General features: G+C 45.0%; 1 protein-coding gene across 3 annotated transcripts in view; it reads right to left on the bottom strand.

Annotated features, from left to right (window-relative positions):
• The window catches only part of LIFR (LIF receptor subunit alpha), a 100,812-nt gene extending 81,947 nt beyond the window's left edge, over positions 1-18,865 (bottom strand). For 2 of the 3 annotated variants that reach the window (XM_035100346.2, XM_035100351.2), the window contains exon 1: positions 11,101-11,418. The gene's annotated coding sequence lies outside the window, so the exon portion shown is untranslated. Of the gene's footprint in view, positions 1-11,100; positions 11,419-18,695 lie in introns of those variants that run through there. The other variant, XM_035100347.2, reaches the window with a different exon arrangement.
• Between the last annotated feature and the right edge of the window lie 671 nt (positions 18,866-19,536).

The raw sequence follows: 19,536 nt of genomic DNA, 5'->3' as shown, positions 1-19,536 counted from the left end.
CCTTAGTTTTAATTTTTCAAGACAATGTGCAAAAATGGGGGGGGCAGGTGTGTGGGGGTGTGTGTGTGTGTTGTACTCATGCACACACACTTTGTAAACTTTAAAAACCCTTACAAACTTTAAAAGCATTGCCCCCCTCCTACTTTCTCTAAAAACTCCTGAAATTCTCCGAACATTCTCCTGCACCCCTCAGTCTTTGGGGTGCTCTCTTTTCACCTGTCCTCCTGCTAATTTCTAAATAGGCTGATATTTCTGGTCCCGCTCTGTCTCTCATTATCAGCCCGGCTTCAATTCCTTCCATCAGATATTTGCCTGCTTCAAGAGTTTGATTTGTTTAGACAAGCAGTTAAGCCTTTCCTATTCAAGCAGACATTTGGCCTTTCCTAAACGCTGGAGTGTTTCTCTGGTTTTTTGGAATTTCCCTGCAAATGTTTGCTTTTAGATCACATTGTTTCCTTTAAAATCTTAATTTTCTTGGAGGGTTACATTTTACATTAGTTTCTGATCATTTCCCCCTTTGAGAAACAGTATAAACAGAAAAGAAAGCTTTATACATTTCTAAACAAAAACAATAAAGACTAACAAATTGAGTGCAGCAGTCTTAAATAGCTCATCTGATGCAAAACAAAACAGCAACATACAACCCAGTTGGACAAATAGTATTTTGCACAATTCTTGTTAGTTTTTGTTTGTTTTTAAAACTAAACAAATTATTCCACCATTCATTTTTACAGTACAATACAAGTGGCAATTTGAACGAACGAAAACGAAACAAATTCATTCTTAACCGCTTTGCACGGCAGGCATTGTTTTGTGTTTTAGAAATAGGCTAGAATGCTATGTACAGTTCACAGAAAGGTCATATAGAGAGTAGAGAGGAAAAAGAAGAGATACGTGGAACTGACAGAACAGAGATCTCTACTGTATTTCAGTTTAGGTCGGGGTGACCAAACTTTGAGGGCTCAGTAGCCCTTTTGCAAACAAGAAAAACTGCTGTAGGCATTGCACACAAACCACGTCCTAATGTTATTGGCTACAGTAGACAGCTTTTTTCAAGTCTAATTTCAGCATTGGGGGGGGGACACTTTTAGGCACCACAAAATGCCACTTCAAGCCCAATATCATTAAATGCCCTTCACTTTGCCATACACAGAACGGCAACCATCAGTTGCTTCACACATCCTTATTTTGTGCATGCTTTTCCTGACCCATAAGATCAGATTCAAGACCCTGTTTTGTGTCTCAGAATCCCCCAAATTCTTATTCTATATGCTTTTAACATTGCTGTTTTATTGGTTTAAGGCTTCATTTTTAACTACATTGTGTGGTTTTTTTTTAAATAAGGTACACTGTCGAGTGGTTTATATCAGGCATCCTCAAACTTCGGCCCTCCAGATGTTTTGGACTACAATTCCCATCTTCCCCACCCACATGTCCTGGTAGCTAGGGATCATGGGAGTTGTAGGCCAAAACAGCTGGAGAGCCGCAGTTTGGGGATGCCTGGTTTATATAAATGCTTTTAAATAAATAAAATTTGATTTATTTACGTAATTAAGTCCACCATGTTGACAACCCCTGGCTTAGACAGCTGTTAAGCTGCATTTGTGCCCTATAAAATTGGGACCTCTGGTCCAATCCATCTGAGATTTAGGAAGTCTGATGTTCAGGGGTGAATCTGATTGGACTGAACATACCAGAGTTAGCTACGGCAGAAGGATGGCCAAATCTTTCACTGAAATCAATGGGAAAACAAAGTGATATTTGCACACTCTCATTAATTCCCATAAAACCACATAAAACCCCAATAAAACTGCATAAAACCACATAAAATAGTGGTGTTGGTTGCCACCCAGTTCACTGAAGAAATATACTTGTTAAAAGATTTATACCAGAAGATTAGAAAATGGCTATAGTAGTGAAGTGAACAGACATTTTGCATGCAGAAGATTCCAACCAGGAAGGGCTAGGAAGACTTGCCCGAGACCCCATCCAGTGTAGACATGTACTGAGCTAGGTGGACAAAAGCAGAGTCCTCTGTTCCTCAGATTCAAGTACACACACGGTTAGAAAACAGACCTGGCTTGTGCTGCAACCATTACATGTGCTGCATGCCATTAACATTTCTACTGCAGCAGTCTCTGCTGAGAAGTATCACTGACTTTGGTTCACAGAGGTCTGCCTAATGTGCAGGCATATGGTATTAAAAATGACTGGAGGAACGCATCATGACAGACAAAGGTGCTGAAGAACTTCATAATTCGAAGGAGAAATGTTCCATCTGCATATGCTCTTGGAAAAATATGCTCCCCAAACACCAGCATTTCTGTTGCATCCACTGCTTTTACCAATGCACTGGAGTTTTCAGTTACATGTTTAGGAAGCTGAGAAAAATGACTAAACTGTGATTCCATCATCGTACCTTTTTTTTTTATAAACAGTCTCATTGCTAAATCCACGTCAGCCCAACCCAAACAGTGTTTCTCTCCAGACACAGAGGCAATTGCACCAGAAAGGGAATGTGGCAACATGGCAGGTTGAGGAAAATGATCACAATTAAGACCCTTGCAACTGCCCTAGACTACTAGAATGTTTCATCTCCTTGAGAAAGTCATAGAATCGGAGAATTGTAGATTTGGAACAAACCAATTGGGTCTCATCTAGTCCAACTCCCTGCAGTGCAGGAATTTTCTGCACAATTTCATACGGGAGGGAATGTTCAATACGGAATTGGGACACACACAAAGCTTTATTCCTTTTCCTCTTTCCTCCAGTACAATGCAAGAGGCATTTAATTTCCGAAGTTCATTTCTGCTGTTGCAAGGTAACAATATCAGGCTTCTGAGATATTATCAGTAACTGAGAGAAGTATACGTAGGGTCCCCTCTGGCACTGGGACCCAAAGTCACCCAGAGAGGCTCAAGGCACAGGGGAAAAAACCCTGAATCCAATCCATACCTAACATTCTGTCCATTTCAACACCACAGCAACTTCCCTGGAAAAAGGACTAAGCTCCGAGGCAAATTTCAGCCCTATATTTAGAGAGCCATGGCTTAATGCAAAGCCAACATCCAAACCAACAACCAGCCAGAATCATGTTTCACTTGTTTGCATAGAAACATCTCCAGTCACTATACAGTTACACCCTTTTATAACGTTCTTTTCTTTCTCTCTTTTTCCCACAATCCAGACACAGAGCATCCCAGAACCAAAGAATCAACACAGGGTTTGAAGAGAACAAGAACAATTTCATTTCGGGCACAGTTCTAAGTGCCAGCTTTCATCTCCAAAGCTCTAAGACTCTGGCCCTCCAGATGTTACAGGTGTACTACAACTCCCCATCACCCCTGGCCATTGGTCATACATGTTGGGAATGATTATAGTTGGAAGCCAGAGGTTCCCCATCCCGGCCTTCAATTTGCTGAGTTTTCTCAGGAATTACCTAATCCTGCATGAATCAGCCTGGAAACTCCACTCGGCTTCTGGAAGTCCTTCTTGCAGCTCCGGAACTGGCATGAATGGATGCTTTAGTTGAGTTGCTGCTACAATTTACTTTAAACAGATATTAACAACCAAGGCTATTTCCATAAGCCAGATCTCATTGTCCACATTTCCTTCCTCCTAAAATCAAATCTAATACATTTGTTGGCCGAAAGTGCATACGGTTTCAAAGCCCTTCACTTCTTCAATACCCTACTCTGAATTCTAAACATTCAATACAAGTTCTTAAGGGTTTTCTGTTCCATTTTGTGACAGGTGAGTGGGGGGGGGGAGAGAACCTTCCAGAAATTCAAAACACCTCTGCAGTTCCACGCCAATTGCTCACACCTCTACACTAGCATTTTGAGCCAAATAAACCTTGTTGCATTTATCTAAGCAAGCCGTAAACAGGAAAAAAGGCGGAATGACTAATCGTTCTGAATTTCACCTGCAATCAAAACATATCTACAAATATTTCAACTTAAGGTGTATTCTGTATTCAGAGAGGGAGAAACTCCCCACAGTAAGACCACACAGATCATGAAACGACCACACGACCAGCTAAATCATTTCCACTTTCAATGGCCTCTTCCCACATGCAAACCTCAATTTGGTTTCATATTTGCTTATTACGTACATACATATCCTGCCTTTCATCCATACAACTCAGGCAGCAAAGAGACCCAAACATGCCCTGATTCAGCAAACCTGTTGCATCATGTACCTTCAGGTATGTGTTAGTACAACGGATGTGAGCTGATCAACATAAACTCAATCAATACAAGGTGGGAGACCCTGTTGCTGGGTGGTTCATCTCACCCAGGTTAGTGACAGTCAATGGAAATGTGAAGGTCTCCAAATTTTTGGAAACAATTTGTTTTGGTTTTTCTTCCAGGCCTTCACATCTGTAATGGTCATCCCAGCACTGGAGAGGATTGCACACAGCCCTGAAGAAAGACGTTCCCAGTCTGGGGGTGCTCTGCTCATTGATCCGCCTTTGTCATTGGAGGTGCAGGTTACTGCCATAGACCACTAGACCATTTCCTACCAGGTTATGCTGGCATTCCAGCTTCCGCTGATACACCAGCCAAGGCCATTCCCAACAGGCTGGCCTCATTATCCAGATTGTTGTTGTTTAGTCGTTTAGTCGTGTCCGACTCTTCGTGACCCCATGGACCATAGCACGCCAGGCACTCCTGTCTTGCACTGCCTCCCGCAGTTTGGTCAAACTCATGTTCGTAGCTTCGAGAACACTGTCCAACCATCTTGTCCTCTGTCGTCCCCTTCTCCTAGTGCCCTCAATCTTTCCCAACATCAGGGTCTTTTCCAAGGATTCTTCTCTTCTCATGAGGTGGCCAAAGTATTGGAGCCTCAGCTTCACGATCTGTCCTTCCAGGGAGCACTCAGGGCTGATTTCCTTAAGAATAGATAGGTTTGATCTTCTAGCAGTCCATGGGACTCTCAAGAGTCTCCTCCAGCACCATAATTCAAAAGCATCAATTCTTCGACGATCAGCCTTCTTTATGGTCCAGCTCTCACTTCCATACATCACTACTGGGAAAACCATAGCTTTAACTATACGGACCTTTGTCGGCAAAGTGATGTCTCTGCTTTTTAAGATGCTGTCTAGGTTTGTCATTGCTTTTCTCCCAAGAAGCAGGCGTCTTTTAATTTCGTGACTGCTGTCACCATCTGCAGTGATCAAGGAGCCCAAGAAAGTAAAATCTCTCACTGCCTCCATTTCTTCCCCTTCTATTTGCCAGGAGGTGATGGGACCAGTGGCCATGATCTTGGTTTTTTTGATGTTGAGCTTCAGACCATATTTTGCGCTCTCCTCTTTCACCCTCATTAAAAGGTTCTTTAATTCCTCCTCGCTTTCTGCCATCAAGGTTGTGTCATCTGCATATCTGAGGTTGTTGATATTTCTTCCGGCAATCTTAATTCCGGCTTGGGATTCATCTAGTCCAGCCTTTCGCATGATGAATTCTGCATATAAGTTAAATAAGCAGGGAGACAATATACAACCTTGTCGTACTCCTTTCCCAATTTTGAACCAATCAGTTGTTCCATATCCAGTTCTAACTGTAGCTTCTTGTCCCACATAGAGATTTCTCAGGAGACATATGAGGTGATCAGGCACTCCCATTTCTTTAAGAACTTGCCATAGTTTGCTGTGGTCGACACAGTCAAAGGCTTTTGCATAGTCAATGAAGCAGAAGTAGACGTTTTTCTGGAACTCTCTAGCTTTCTCCATAATCCAGCGCATGTTTGCTATTTGGTCTCTGGTTCCTCTGCCCTTTCGAAATCCAGCTTGCACTTCTGGGAGTTCTCGGTCCACATACTGCCTAAGCCTGCCTTGTAGAATTTTAAGCATAACCTTGCTAGCGTGTGAAATGAGCGCAATTGTGCGGTAGTTGGAGCATTCTTTGGCACTGCCCTTCTTTGGAATTGGGATGTAGACTGATCTTCTCCAATCCTCTGGCCATTGCTGAGTTTTCCAAACTTGCTGGCATATTGGGTGTAGCACCTTAACAGCATCATCTTTTAAAATTTTAAATAGTTCAGCTGGAATATCATCACTTCCACTGGCCTTGTTATTAGCAATGCTTTCTAAGGCCCATTTGACTTCACTCTCCAAGATGTCTGGCTCAAGGTCAGCAACCACACTACCTGGGGTGTATGAGACCTCCATATCTTTCTGGTATAATTCCTCTGTGTATTCTTGCCACCTCTTCTTGATGTCTTCTGCTTCTGTTAGGTCCTTACCACTTTTGTCCTTGATTATGGTAATCTTTGTACGAAATGTTCCTTTCATATCTCCAATTTTCTTGAACAGATCTCTGGTTTTCCCCATTCTATTGTTTTCCTCTATTTCTTTGCATTGCTCATTTAAGAAGACCCTCTTGTCTCTCCTTGCTCTTTTTTGGAAATCTGCATTCAGTTTCCTGTATCTTTCCCTGTCTCCCTTGCATTTTGCTTGCCTCCTCTCCTCCGCTATTTGTAAGGCCTCGTTGGATAGCCATTTTGCTTTCTTGCATTTCCTTTTCCTTGGGATGGTTTTCGTTGCTGCCTCCTGTATAATGTTACGAGCCTCCATCCATAGTTCTTCAGGCACTCTGTCCACCAAATCTAAATCCTTAAACCTGTTCCTCACTTCCACTGTGTATTCATAAGGGATTTGATTCAGATTGTATCTTACTGGCCCAGTGGTTTTTCCTACTTTCTTCAGTTTAAGCTGGAATTTTGCTATAAGAAGCTGATGATCTGAGTTACAGTCAGCTCCAGGTCTTGTTTTTGCTGACTGTATAGAGCTTCTCCATCTTTGGCTGCAGAGAATATAATCAATCTGATTTCGATGCTGCCCATTTGGTGATATCCATGTGTAGAGTCGTCTCTTGTGTTGTTGGAAGAGAGTGTTTGTGATGACCAGCTTGTTCTCTTGACAGAACTCTATTAGCCTTTGCCCTGCTTCATTTTGAACTCCAAGGCCAAACTTGCCAGTTGTTCCTTTTATCTCTTGATTCCCTACTTTAGCATTCCAATCCCCTGTAATGAGAAGAACATCCTTCTTTGGTGTCATTTCTAGAAGTTGTTGTAGGTCTTCATAGAATTGGTCAATTTCACTTTCTTCAGCACTGGTAGTTGGTGCATAAACTTGGATTACTGTGATGTTAAAAGGTCTGCCTTGGATTCGTATCGAGATCATTCTGTCATTTTTGAGATTGCATCCCATTACAGCTTTTGCCACTCTTTTGTTGACTATGAGGGCCACTCCATTTCTGCTACAGGATTCTTGCCCACAGTAGTAGATATGATAGTCACCCGAACTGAATTCGCCCATTCCCTTCCATTTTAGTTCACTGATGCCCAGGATGTCGATATTTATTCTTGTCATCTCATTTTTGACCACATCCAGCTTACCTCCACTCATGGTTCTTACATTCCAGGTTCCTATGCAATATTTTTCTTTACAGCATCAGACTTTCCTTTCGCTTCCAGGCATATCCGCAACTGAGCGTCCTTTCGGCTTTGGCCCAGCCGCTTCATCAGCTCTGAATCTACTTGTACTTGTCCTCCGCTCTTCCTCAGTAGCATGTTGGACGCCTTCCGACCTGAGGGGCTCATCTTCCAGCGTCATAACTTTTATATGCCTGTTGTCTTTGTCCATGGAGTTTTCTTGGCAGGGATACTGGAGTGGCTTGCCAGTTCCTTCTCCAGGTGGATCACGTTTAGTCAAAACTCTCCACTATGACCTGTCCATCTTGGGTGGCCCTGCATGGCATAGCTCATAGCTTCTCTGAGTTATTCAAGCCCCTTCGCCACGACAAGGCATTGATCCATGAAGGGGCATTATCCAGATTAGACTGCTGCAATTCATTACACATGAGGCTGCCTTCACAGATGGCCTGGAAGCTTCAATCAATGCAAAATGCAGCTGCTAGGGTCTTAAATGCAACTACATGTTACAATCGTATTACACCTGGGCTTTGCCAGCTGTACTGGCTCCCAGTTAAGATATCCACACTCAACTGAAAGTGCTGTTTTGACCTTAAAAGTACTTCATGGCTTGCAATGAGGGCACCTAATGGACTTTTCTTCTCCACATGTGCCTGCCCATATACCAAGGTCTTTCTTCAGATGCCCCTCCATTTAAGATATGACTACAGGGTCCACTTCGTGATGGCACCTCTTCCCTGGCTGCCTACCTTAATGCAATTTCGGTACCTAGCAAACCCTTCGTAACCTCTGTGCATCGCCATAATGCTGTTCCCTGCTTTGTTTTTAAATCCTCTCAACTGCCACTCCTGGTATTGTGCGTTTAATGTTGCTTAATGTTCTTGTTTTAAAATGGCAAAACATTAAAGCTGCGATTGAACCAAATTGCCCTGGGAATGCACTTGAAAGTTGAAGTACAAATGAAAGTGCAAATATAAAACTTATACTGGCAAGACCACACGTTCGGTTCTCCCTTCATGAACATTATTTACATGTGCTCAATGGGCTCAGTATGCTTTTTTTTACAGCCTGATCCTACACATGCTTACTTTAAGAGTAAGCCCATTTAAGGGGCAGGGTCCCAGAATTTCCCCACAAAACTTTATTGCTACCTAGTGAACTGTATTAAAAATTAGCAAAACGGAGAGAAACTTTTCACAAAGTACTCAGTGGTGGGGTGCAGGGGTTTGATGCAAAGCAATATGTTTTGAGGGAGCTTGCAAGTCTCATTTCTTTCATTCAACAAGCCACCTCTCCCCAGGGGTCTAAATTCTGTAGGCTTGGGGGGGGGGGCTGCACTTCCTGAAAAGCCCATGAAGTCCCAGGATGGGCTTTCCTGTAGGTGTGGGAGTATGGGGAAGTTACATTTTGTGCACTTGGCAGCCAGCTGTTGTTGCTTTTAAGTTAAGACTTTATTCAAAAAGAAATCACTATGGAATTTTTTTAAAAGGTATATAAAACAACTTGGCCTTAAATAGAAAATAAGCTCATCCACTGCTTTCAGGCCCTCTGTACCAACTTCCCCAAGGTTTCCAAGCTTCAGTTAAAGCCCAGAGGAAGAGGTAGCTCATCCCATGGGGCTTTATCAGATGAGAATTCTGCAGCCTTCCCAGGGGACCGTGCTTCCTGAAAGGCACATGAACTCCGAAGCTAGGGAGGCTATGGGGCACCGGAGAAGCCTTTTCTTAGAAAGAAAACATGTCCCATCTGCAGCCCTCTCACAATGGAAGGTGTGCTCAAGACTGTACACACAGTAGGCTATGCAAAGTTCAAAACTGCCCTGAGAATGCTGTTTGGCAAATCTGCCCATTTCAGCTTCTCATTCCCCCACTTTTAGGTTCAGTTCTCTGCAGTTCCGTTCTCTGTTTTCAATTTTTTGTTTAGGTCCTCGTGGAAATCCACCGGCATTCTAGTGCTACTCTCCTTTGCTATTAACGGATGGGTGCAACGTTGCTCAGTATACCCATCTCCACAGAGCAAAGCAAATGCATATTTGTAATTTCATTTAATAGCTGCATTTTTACACCCACTACTCGGCTGGGGAGGTGCACTGCAGAATTCAGAAAAGTGTTGATTTCGAAGAATGCCTTTTGGTTTCAAAAGTTCACCTGTTGTTTTGAAAGGTGAGAATTAGGTTGGTTTGCCTTTAAATCCAAAGTGAATTGAATCCCCCCCCCCCCGCCAAAAAAAAATCTCTAGAAAACCCCAACACCTCTTTTGCAGGGATGGAATTGAGATGACTTTTTTGGGCACAGGACTTAACTGCCTTTTTCTCTTACCTGAAACCCTTCCTGGGCAATTAAAACAAACAGGGATCGTGGAAATGGCCAAACACTGCTTTCAAGCAACTCTGTTGGAGTCAAGATACTCCTGGCAATGACCTTGGATTACTTTCACTGGATGTTCTGCCAATACCACCTCCAGATCATCTCTCCAGAGAGGAAAAGGAATAGCTGTGAGTCACGCTTTGCCCTCTCACTCTCTCCAATGTATCACAGGCCATCTGCAATCCGCAACCGTGATAAATCAACAAAATCCAATATTCCCAAAGGCTTAACTTGGGAAAGAAAGGGGGGAGATGGGGGGGGGGGAAACCAGGCAAGGGTCTTCAGCAGCCTTTTCCAACTTCGGGTCTCTGTATTTTTTTGGACTACAACTCCCATCATATCCAAACTAGGAGGTTAGGGATTGATGGGAGTTGTAGCCCAACAATATCTGGGGACCCGAGGTTGAGAAAGGCTGGTCTACAGGTACAGACAAGGGAGAACGCAAATATCTTTCTCTGCGTTCGCTGCCATTACATTGAGAACAACTAATCAGAACCGAAACCAACATACTATATTCGCAAATTGGAGTGTTTATTTGCTCTCCCACGGTCCTAAGCGCTTTCTGAATAAATACAAATTTAAAAGCAACTCTCAGTGGGATCGAGAGTGCTTAGGGAACCGCCGATTGGCGGATCCCGGAATTCAAACGGAGAAATCGATTATCCAGCTGCGGCTGCCAATTCTAGACCGCGTCTCTGAGCAGCGTCTCGACCTTTAGGAGAGCGCAGCTTAGACCGGGTCGTCTCTCCCGCTTCCCCTCCAGAGGCTTTGATCCAACAGCCGGGGTGGGCGGAAAATGGGAATCGGTTTCCCTTCTGGGAAAATAATCACAGATGGGGGCGGGGAAAGGAGGGGAGGGGAGAAGTCGCTGTTAAGAAAAAAGAGGCAGAAAGGACTCGGCTATGAGCAAGCAACTTTGGGAATAGCGTCCCAAATAGGGAGAGATGTTGGGGGTGCAATGAAAGAGAGAGATGTGGGGAGGGGGGAGTGTCAAGCTGCGTCTCTAAGCATTCCTCCCGCCCCAAAAGTGGAATCCGAATCAATGGAAGTCGCTGCCCAATAATTTCGGGTTAAAGTGTCCTTCCCCACGAACCCAGGTCTCACCAAGCTTCCCTGGACGCAAATCCCATAGGAGTCCTGGGCACTTACTCCCGAGTAAGCCGCTTCGGGACCGAAAGCTGTACCAGCGCCGGCGAGACCGAGATCGCCCTGCCATTCCCACGGCTTTCCAAGCCCGACACCCCCTTTGAAACACACCCACCCACCCACCCCAAAGAACTCTCCCGGTTGCGCCCCTCACCTTTCTCACGCCGCCTATCCTCCGCCCCGCCGGCGCGCTTCTCCATAACCCGCGGTGCCAGGCGTGCTGGGCCGGCCCGGCCCCACCTCCGCTGGGCTCGGCTCCTGCGCAGCCCCAACAGGAAGCCGGAGACTGGCGGGGAGGCAGCGGGAGCAGCCCGGCGCCCTCCGAGCGGGATGGGCACGCGGGGACCGAGGAGACGGTCTGTGCGCTTTGGCGCCGGGCCTCGTGCGCCCTGGAGCTGGGGAGCCTTTTGGAGAGGTGGTGGCGCCGGGGGTCCGTCGCTGGAGACGGCGGATGGGTCCGAGCGAGAGGCTCCGAGGCCTGGCAGGCGGCGAGCGCAGTTTAGAAGAGCAGCAGCAGCAGCCTATGGAAAAGGTTCGGCTTGTGGCTCCAGTGGCGGGGGGAGGAGCTGGAGCTGGAGAGGGACAAGCAACAAGCGTCTTCTGTGCGGCTGCCTGCGAGCTGCCAAGTGTCGCGCTGCCCCTGGCCGCCGCTTGATCCCAGTGGTGGGGTCTTTAGGGGCAGGACTTGGAGGGCAGGACTATTTTGGGGTCCGCTCAGCAGAAGGGGCAGTAGGACCCCCAAACTCAGCTGGGCACGTTTTGAAGTACAACTAAAGGCTCCCCACCCCCGCTGTCAGACCAAGCAGTGCAAAGTCTAAAATTACCACTTAAGCTGCGCGACTGTGGAATAACGCCACAGGGCTAACTAATCCAGTATTTCATATCGGATCATCTTTTTCCGCCGAAGCGCCCACGTGTCTGGATACCTAGGCACGAGCGGCAAGAAAAGCTGCGTTCTTATCACAGTTGTATTGGGAGTAAAACCCCTTGCATTTATTTTCTGGACTTCTGAGTTAGGGGGGGGGGACTTGTTGATCATAGTGCACGTGCGTGTGAAAAGCAGAAAACGCCTTACAGTGAACTGGAAACGTTATTCATACAGTATCTTCCATGTTCACGTGGTGCCCTGCAGTTAAATAGGCAAATTAGGTAGGTCTCTGCCCTCAATGAGTCTACAGACTAAAATAAGGGACAAAAGAGGAATCAATGTGCTCAAATGCTTTTACCTGTACCTACTTAGAAAGTTCCACTGCAACTTTCCAGAGCAGTTACATTCAATGGGTCTTACTCCCAGTTACGGTAACTCACTCTCCTGAATTGAATGGGTGTTGCAAGCAAGCAAGCAAGCAAGCAAGCAAGCATAAAGATCGCTCCCCGGCTTTATCCCCTCACACTTTTGTCTCATGTTATTTTGTGACATTTTGGTTGTCCAAATAAAGGTACTGCCTGACTCTGGATTTTGCCCCTCTGGACTGGCGTGCTTTCTTTTGTATTTGTACAATTTCATCATTTATGGTGATATAAAGGGGGAAAGCAGATAATCACAACACAGATCCACAGTTGGAACTTGGAGGATCTTCTCGCTCCATGCTGAAATCTCTTGGCCTGGTTACTCAGAAGTAAGCTCTACCGAGTTCAATGGGACTTAATCCTGGGTATGTGGGTGTGTCCCATAGCTGCCAAGTTATCCCTTTTTTAAAGGGATTTTCCCTTATGCTGAATAGGCTTCCTCGCGAGAAAAGGAAAAACTTGGCAGCTATGGTGTGTCCACGAGTGGAGAGTTGTTGTTGCAAAGTAGCTGAACAGCAGAATATGGGAGGTCTTTAGTTCAAAGGGGTTAACCGGGAACTCCATAGGCAAGTTCCTGAACAAGTGATTCTTCTCCCAGGATTCGCACTGCAAATATGGGGGGGATGATCAGAACAGTGGCCTGCCTTGCAAGGTTATTGTAAATATTGCTGGGATAAGGTACATCATGCATGGGAAGGGTTGTAGCTCATTAGCTGAGCACAAGCTTTGCATGTCACAGATATGAAGGTTCGGTTCCCAAAGCAGTCTAACAAAAAACACCTGGACAGTCACTGCCAGCCAGTGTCATGTAATACTGAGCTAGATGGACCCATGGTCTGACTTGATGAAAGACAGCTTCCCGTGGGGTTTTCTTGCAGGAGAGTAAGGGATACAGCTCAGTGGTACATGCATGCAGAAGGTACCGGGTTCAATTTCTGGCATCTCCGGGCAGGGCTGGGAAAGTCTTCCCTCTCTGAGAAACCCTAGATAATCGTTGCCGATGTTATATGGATCAATGTCTAAGGCTGGGAATGATTCAATCACATAATCAAAACTGTAGGTTTGGGGCAATTAAAATATATTACAGCTCTGCGTCGTCCCACTTTTTAAATACTTTATGTGGTTTGGAAAAGCAATGGGGAGAGCATTGAAAAGTGAGATGAATGAATGACTAATGCGAAGATGAGTAAATACTGCCCCCTCCGCAGACCGGGGTGGCTGCTCATTGTCATCCAAGAGCCCCATAAAGAAATCAGAAGAAATGCTCAATAAAGATTGGGTGTAATCTAAACTCCACATAAACCTTGTGCAAGCAAATCAGGATGTATGTTCAATAAATAGCTCATCCAGAGGGTCCCCTAGGCAGCTTCATATATTCCTGTTAGGAATACTTGAAATGTGCTATTTATTTAAATGTGCTCTGTGTTTTTCTTAGAGCTGAAATGTTCAGTCAGTCGGTCAGTTAGCTTAATCAGTTAAATAAGAGTAAGCTCTGTTGAACGCAGTGGGGATTACTTCCCAGTAGATATGCACAGGATAGCACTGTTGGTCATTAGAAGACAAAAGAATGCCCTGGTTAATCAGGCAGCAGATTTTTTAAAAATAAGAAATATAATTTCAGTACATGACCTAATCAAAACTGCATGTGGTGGGACCCATCCTGTAGCCTGCAATGGCACATGTTTTGCATTAGCTAAGAACAATAAAAATATTTTTGAGAAATAAGATTTTAACCAGGTGAAATTTTAAACATTCAATCCATTATACCTCTTACGACGAATTGATTAAAATGTATTGACTCGGTTGCAACCCTTGTATTTCTTCTTATTTTTGAACTTTCATAGGTTTCAAGAAAATTAAACAGGACCTGAAACTTTAAAATCGAATCCCCACGCAGCTTATCTCTGGGTGACCATGAGCCAGCTACTATCACTCAGCTTAATCTGCCTCACAGGGTCATTTTTAAGGATAAAAATGGAGAAGGGTGCAGGGAGAACCACCTATGTTGCCTTGAGCTCCTTGGAAGATAGGTGGGATAGAATTGTAATAGGGTAAGTACAATAAAACCCTCAGACTGTGACTGAATTAGCCAAGGGTAAATAGATTTGCCATGTGATAGAAGTGTCCCTTCTCATTGTATCAGAAGTCTGGCTTGCAACACACATTGCTGCGATAATGGTATTAATGGGCTTCTGGTGCCAAAGCAAGACAGGGCAAATAAAAGGGTTTCTTCTTATCCCTTACGTCCTGCTCTTCCTGATCTGCAACAAATAAGCTCTCCCTTTATTCTCCCCTTTGCATCCTCTCTTATCGTCCAAGCTCTCCCATCACTACTGCCGCACTTCCTGCCAAGATGATGTACCATACTGTCGATGTTAGATGAAAAGAGCCAAAATAATATATTTGCTGTTTATTACATTGATATGCCACCTTTTCCTCCAATGATCAATATGGCATTGCGTAGCTCCCCCCCCCCCATTTTATCCTCTTAACAACCCTCTGAGGTAGGTTATGCTGGGGAAGAATCACTGATCTAAGGTCATCCACTCATGTGGCCTCATGGCTGAGTGGGGATTTGAACCCTGGTCTCCTAGCATCAGAGTCCAACACTCTAACCATTGCACCACACTGGCTCTTGAACAAAGAAAGACAGACATGCTGGGCCGCTGCTAAAGGTAAAGGTAAACCCTGACTGTTGGGTCCAGTCGCGGATGACTCTAGGGTTGTGGTGCTCATTTCGCTTTAATGGCTGCGGGAGCCGGTTTTTGTCTGAAGACAGTTTCCAGGTCATGTGGCCAGCATGACTAAGCCGCTTCTGGCGAACCAGAGCAGTGCACGGAAACACCATTTACCTTCCCGCCGGAGCAGTACCTATTTATCTACTTGCACTTTGACGTGCTTTTGAACTGCTACGGTAGGTGGGCTGGAGCTGGGGCCGAACAACAGAAAGACAGACATGCTGGGCCGCTGCTACTGCAGAACAAAGCGATACACTGCACAGCAAAGAAGTTGGGGGGCTTTTTTCTTAGTCATGCGAATGTGTGTGCATATCTGTCTCAGCCAATGATCCTTAGGGTGAGAACAGGGCTGGTCCTGTCCATAGAAGAGAAGCAAATTCTGGGCTCTGCCAAATGCAAGAAGGCTATGGCATTTAGTTGGTCACTGCGAGAACAGGATTCTGGACTAGATGGGTCATTGGCCTGGTCCAGCAGACTGTTCTTACGTTCTTATGTTAAGGATCCCTGGGAGCTTGTACCTCCCGGGAAGAACATCATGGCAAAGGGAGGTCCAGCCTGGCCATCAGCCAGAGAAGGAGCAGCTGCAAATAATATGCTTTCCTCTCTCTGCTAGAAAGATCACTCAGTTCCTGGAGAGCAGAAAAGGAGAGCAGAAAATAAGTTCATCCTCCCCCACTACCCATCATCAGAAGACTAAGGACTGAGCTTTGTCGTATTAGGTAAAAAAGGTAAAGGTAAAGGACCCCCGGATGGTTAAGTCCAGTCAAAGGTGACTATGGGGTTGCAGCGCTCATCTCGCTTTCATGCCAAGGGAGCTGGCGTTTGTCCACAGGCAGCTTTCCGGGTCATGTGGCCAGCAGGACTAAACTGCTTCTGGTGCAACAGGACACTGCGACGGAAGCCAGAGCGCACAGAAATGCCATTCACCTTTCCGCCACTGGCGTACCTATTTATCTACTTGCATGGTGCGCTTTCAAGCTGCTAGGTTGACAGAAGCTGGGACAGAGCAATGGGAGCTCACCCCATCAAGCAGATTCAAACTGCCAACCTTCTGATCGGCAAGCCCAAGAGGCTCAGTGGTTTAGACCGCAGCGCGACCCACATCCTTTGTCGATACACACACACACACACACACACACACACACACACACTTTGGAGTACTGTATACTTATTCTTGTCTGTGATGTATTTCACTATACAGTGGTACCTCGGTTTATGAACACAATTGGTTCCGGAAGTCTGTTCATAAACTGAAGCGTTCATAAACTGAAGCGAACTTTCTCATTGAAAGTAATGGAAAGTGAATTAATCTGTTCCAGACGGTCCGTGGAGCACTTAAACTGAAGCGTGCTTAACCTGAAGTGAACTTTTCCATTGAAAGTAATGGAAAGTGGATTAATCCATTCCAGACGGGTCCGCGGAGTACTCAACCTGAAGCGTACTTAACCCGAAGCATGGGTGTAATTGGTACCGGAAGTCTGTTCATAAACTGAAGCGAACTTTCCCATTGAAAGTAATGGAAAGTGAATTAATCCGTTCCAGATGGGTCCGCGGCGTTCATAAACCGAAAATTCGTAAACCGAGGTGTTCATAAACCGAGGTTCCACTGTACAATACTATAATACAACTATTTATTTTATTTTATTTTTAAACCTGAACTGTGGTTAATCAAAAAATGGAAAGAAATGCCCAGGGTGAGGGAAGGGAGCTTTCCTAGGCTCATTACCAAATTGAGCCATAGTGACATCCAAAGAAAGCAGTGAGATCAAAGCATTAAAATGGCTTAAAGACCATTGTTAAAGGTGGGTCCTCCTGGGCCAGAAAATAACGTATGGACGGCCTGCTGGAGCCTGCCGTCTAGCCCATCATCCTGTCCTCACAGTGGCTATAACCAGACTCTCATGAGAATCCCAAAAGCAGGACCCGAGCTCAACAGCACTCTCCCACGTGCGATTCCCAGAAACTGGCAGTCAGAGGCATGCTTCCTTAGATAGTGGAAGCAGAACATAGCTAGTAGCCTTCAATAGCCTCCATGATTTTGTCTAGTCCACTTTTAAGGCCACTCAAATCGGTGGCCATCAATACTTCTTGCTGGCTGAAGATTGGTTGCTCTGCTACAGGGGTGGGGAAACATGTTGTCCTCCGCATATGCCTGGACTACAACTCCCATCATTGCAAACCACTGGCCATGCTAGCTGGGGCTGATGGGAGGCCCCAACCAGGGCCGGCTCTAAGGCAAGGCTGGGTGGCGCAATGCGCCAGGGTGCCGGGCCACCAGGGGGCGCCACGCCGCTGCGCCCGCGGCAGCCGTGCTGCACACTGCACCCGCCAGACAGCCGTGCTGGGAAACTGGGTGGGGTGGGGGGGCGCCGGAAGGATCTTCGCGTCAGGGCGCCAGATATGCTTAAGACGGCCCTGGCCCCAACGAGATCTGGAGGGTCCGAACTCTGCTGTGGTAAGTCAGAGGAACCTTCTCCATTGTACAGTCATTTCAAAGGAAAGCGAGAAACACAGGATATTTGGCCTTGCGAGAACTCCTCGGAGACATTTTGTCCTGATTTTTAAAGGCATGTGGATTTCAAGATTTATTTAAAGAGGGGAATGGGGGGGGGAAGCGGATGCCTTCACAGAGTGTGGGACTCCCCGCCTCCCCTCGGTAAGTAATTGTTTCCCATTTCCTCAATTTTTACTTGGTGCCTCCTTTCCGCGCGATAACGAATGATATGGGAAGCCTATTCTTCAACAACACTCCTGTCACAAGCCCACTTCTGTGTTTCCTGTTAGCGTTTTCAAGGCACAAAGGGCCTGGTTTGCTCAAAAGTCTTTCTGCTCAAGACCCAGATAAATGACTAGGAGATGCAAAACCACACGAATATTTCCATTTCCATAGGGCTTTCACAGGAGAAAGTTCTGGTGGGATGTCATTGGGCTCGGGGTGGGAGTCATAAAACGGTTAAACCTGGAACATCTTGAGCTGGTCAGAACCCTTTCTCAAAATCTTAATCTTCCCCCCAAAAAGGGGGGGAAAGAGTTGCATGGTGGGTTTTTTTTAAAAAAAACAAAACCTATGGCCTTGTTCTTTCTCGCTTCTTGTCTGTGTTTTAGCTTTTTGAGACATGAAGAGCTGCAATCAAGTTAGAGCCTTATGTGATTTCATTTTTCCTGGGTGCTCTAGTTGAAATTCTGGGGGTTGGACTAAATGACCCTCGGGGTCCCTTCCAACTCCACAGTTCTATGATTCTATGAATCTGTGCTGGAAAAAGACAGGGAAATAGTAAATTTAAGAGGGAGATTCGCAAAATCCTATATCCCCTGGAACATCATCCCAAACACTTTAGAAGTGTCTCCTTTATTAGGATTGCAGTCTAATCCCTGGAAAAACCAAAGCAGTGGCTAGAGTTTCCTCAAATTCTTTTTCACTTTAATATTTTATCATCCATTTAAATGTTAAAACTCAAGCATCAGTTTTCAACCTTAAACGCTTCCTAATGACTGGCAGTAACGAAAGAAGATTCACGAGTGATGTTGAAAACATATATTGCGGAGTCTACATCTGAACAGCTCTGCAAGTAACAAAATTTTTCAAAGTTATATTCTAATGCAACTAGGACATCCCACACAGAAGAAAAATGTATGGTGAAGAAATCCTGGCAATGAGACATCAAAATGAATTCTTCACAATGTTATTGGCGGTTGAAGGACAATTCGAAGTGAGACTTACGATTCTGGAGGTTTACAGCTCAGCAAATCCTGCACTGGATGGACTGCATGTGTTGTGTTTCATTCACAAGGATACAGCTTTTGCCCAAGGGGATGCAGAAGTATTGGAAACAACAAGGGTTGTCAGGCTGGGCCCAGAAGGAACCTCTGCAAGATTGCTCTTACCTCCAGGGGATTCTAGCACTGAAGTGAACATTTTTTTTAAAGGACCGGGAACAAACTGTACATCAGATGTCACCTTATTCTGCCAAAGATTGTGATACGATTGCCCAGTGAGATTAAAAAAAGCATTCCAATTCCCTGCCCCACCCCCCCATAATTTCCTTCCTTACTAAGTAAAACCATTTCCTTTGGAAATAAATGTGCATGTTCAAGGAAACAGCAACAAGTTCCTTAATTAGAAACCATGTGGAGTTGGGGGAGCAGAGAAGAACTTCCCATTCTTGTTTTGTTTGAAGTTTTATTTTATTTTTTAAAAAATAAATTTACTTATTTGGTTTTTCAAATTAGAATTTTACATTCACATATCCAACCTACAACATAGAAACAAGATTCCCAAGAATCTCCTGGACTTCCCTCCTCCCCTTTGTGGGTCCTATTATTAATCATTTCCTCCTGCATCTTTTATGATAATCCAAATCTTTTACATCTCCATTATATCCAAAACCCACCATTAAACTACAAGCGTTATTCCAATCCTACTCACGATTTTAACTCTTTACAATGTTTTTAAGGTACAGTAATTTATAAATTTTCCCTGTTCCTTATTAATTTTCCCTGTTCCCTATTCCTTATTGAAATTTCTGATTTCTGATTCTTCTGGTCATTTTTTCCATTTCAGC

Source organism: Zootoca vivipara, chromosome 11 (genome assembly GCF_963506605.1).
Source record: "Zootoca vivipara chromosome 11, rZooViv1.1, whole genome shotgun sequence".
Classification (NCBI taxonomy): domain Eukaryota; kingdom Metazoa; phylum Chordata; class Lepidosauria; order Squamata; family Lacertidae; genus Zootoca; species Zootoca vivipara.
This window is presented reverse-complemented; position numbering and strand designations above follow the sequence as displayed.